Source organism: Camelus ferus, chromosome 22 (assembly GCF_009834535.1).
Source record: "Camelus ferus isolate YT-003-E chromosome 22, BCGSAC_Cfer_1.0, whole genome shotgun sequence".
NCBI lineage: Eukaryota > Metazoa > Chordata > Mammalia > Artiodactyla > Camelidae > Camelus > Camelus ferus.
In genome coordinates this window covers 22,837,028-22,839,819 of record NC_045717.1, presented here as the reverse complement: position 1 = coordinate 22,839,819, position 2,792 = coordinate 22,837,028, and the positions used below count along the sequence as shown (strand labels likewise).

General features: G+C 47.0%; 1 non-coding gene across 1 annotated transcript; it reads left to right on the top strand.

Annotated features, from left to right (window-relative positions):
- The first annotated feature begins 530 nt into the window (after positions 1-530).
- On the top strand, positions 531-603 carry TRNAD-AUC. The gene has a single exon. It is a non-coding gene; the product is annotated as a tRNA-Asp (tRNA).
- The last annotated feature ends 2,189 nt before the right edge of the window (positions 604-2,792 follow it).

Genomic DNA, 2,792 nt, shown 5'->3' with positions numbered 1-2,792 from the left:
ACGAAGAAACACAGCCCCCCAAATACACAGACGGTCAAATACAGCAGGTAGAGACTGACAAGCAGACAAGCAGATGGACAGACAGACGGGCCGACACAGAGTATCTGCCCAAATACAACAGCAAGCAGGCAGCTCTAGAGATGCATAGACCCAGAGACACTTCCCCCATCACAACAGGCAAAAGACCCCAGACCCAAACACTCTCCTTTCCAAACACCAGAACAGACGGAACTAAGAACAGAAACACACAGACAGATGCAAAAATACTGACATCCTCTTCAACAGGTAATTCACACATACGCTTGTAAAGCTGATTTATATAGACACGGAGACATAGATGGACTCAGCCAGGCACAGAAACACACCCCAAACACCCACCTCTGTGCACAGCAGATGGTCCCCGACAGACAGGCAGACACCCTCACATACACTCACTCATACGCCCCACTCGGGACCTTGCTAACTCATCCACAGGTGAAATCTGTGAATAGACCAAACCCGGTCAGCTTGGGGCACGGAAGCGGGGGCAGGGAGGGACTAGCTCAGTGGTAGAGTGTGTGCTTATCATGCACGAGGTCCTGGGTTCAATCCCCAGTACCTCCATTAAAATAAGTAAATAGGTAAACTTAACCTCCCCCCTCAAAAAGCTAAGAGAATTTAAGGTTCAAACCCAGTCAGGCAGATATCCATTGAATCAAACAGGACACTTATAAACATCACAAAGATACACACACAGACAAACGCGCGCGCGCGCGCACACACACAGACACACAGACACACACACACACGAGCATAAGGCAGATAGCTGCAAAGTCAAGTCAAGCTTGCCCTCTGGTGGACAGTAGCAGTAGTGCCCCAACCTCTTGATTAACCTGGGTCCCTGCTTGGGGAAGGGAGCAGAGAGAGCAGAGGAAGGGGTGTGGTGTACGTAGGGGTGTGTGCGCGCGCGCGCGCGCGTGCATGTGCACAAGCCTGTCTATACGAGCCCGTGGGCACCAGAAAGAACTCCTGGTGTTTTTGGCTCTGCAGCTGGTCAGCATCCTCACACCGCCCCGTGGTACCCCCCCTACTCACACACCCCAAAGCCCAGGGAAGGACCTACCTGGAGAGACCCATTGAGGTCTCATTCCAGAGTCCTGCTGGGTCAAACAGGCGCAGCCTCATGTGGCCAGGATGGAGCAAGAGGGAGAAACACAGAGTTGGAGGAGCCTAGAAGGATGAGAGATTTCCTGCAAGGTGAGGTTGGATCTGGGTCTTTGAAAGATAAGCATGTGTTTATACTGTTGAGACGGCAAAGGAACATACTGTAGGTGGAGTGGGCTCTACCTAGAGACTTTGGCTGTAATCCGAAGGCTTGTCCTAACTCTTTAATCCCTTCCAGGGCTCAGGTTTGGTTTTTGAGTTCGTACCCTGTATTTCCAGAAGAGAAATGGAGCCATCCAAATAAATGACTCTCTAATGATGGAATGCCAATGGAGTCAGGCACAGGGCAGATTTTCTTTCTTTTGAAAACCAGTTTAATTAGGTATGATTAACATATAAAAATATGCATTGAGTATATGCATTGCAATGAGTTTGGGGGTACATATCCACCTGTGAACCCATCACCACCATCAAGGCCTTAAGTATACCACCACCTGATGTCTACTCCTGCGGTGGATTGCCATGCTGGGACTTCGTCACATTTCAGGGGGGCTACTGATGCCACGATAACCCTGCACTCAGAGACCCAGCATGCTCTGTTTCCCTGGAGTTTGAGACAGGGCGGGGGAGGCTCAGGTCCCATGAAATCTTTCCCCACTACGACCCTAGTGCACCAATTTGAAGCTGTGTGCTGCCCTCTAGTGGTCTTTGCTGATTTGGACCACGTTTTGTGTATCCATTCATCTGTCCGTGGAATTTTGGGTTGTTTCCACCTCTTGGCTACTGAGAACAGTGCTTCTGCGAATGGTTTTTTTTTACAATTTTAAATGGTTGAAGAAAATTAAGGAAGAATACTATTTCATGACATGTGACAAGTATATGAGATTTGAGTTTCAGAGTCCACAGATAAAATTTTCTTGACACGTGGTTACATTCATTCCTGTACCTTCTACGACTGCTCTCACGCTGCTGTGACACAGTTAAAGCAGGGACCCAATGGCTTCCAAAGTGGGAAATATTTACTGTCTGGACCCTTACAGAAAAAGCTACTGACCTTGAGCTAAGAGATCACAAATGCTGGTTTTTCGGCATCTCATTTGCCAGCCCTGTTTTGATGATATAATAAAGCCCTTTTATTGCTTTTTATGTTCTTCCACATTTGGGGGCTGCAGTCTAACTGAGAGAGAGCTACACCGTAATAGCCTATGAAGATACTTCAGTACTTGGAGTGTGTGTATGTCGTGTATTGTATTAGTGATGCTAATTGACTTATGTGTGCTGTGTACTTGATACTCTGAGTGCTTTTTTTAAGCTTTTTTTTGGAGGGGGGCTGTAATTAGGTTAATTTATTAATTAAAATTTTTTTCTAATGGAGGTATTGGAGACTGAACCCAGGACCTTATGCATTCTAAGCACACACAGTCTACCACTGGGCCACACCCTTCTTCTTTTCTTCTAGGTGATTTTGAGATGTTGCTTCATTCAGTCTTCATGATAACTATTTGAAGTAGACATATGTTTTAGTAGATGAGAAACTGAGGGTCAGAGAGGCTCTCTCACTTTAAGGTTACACGTTACGTGGTTGGAGCTGGAATGTAAGTGTGATAGGCTGAGCGGTGTCCCCTCCTCCCCACTCATATGCTGAAATC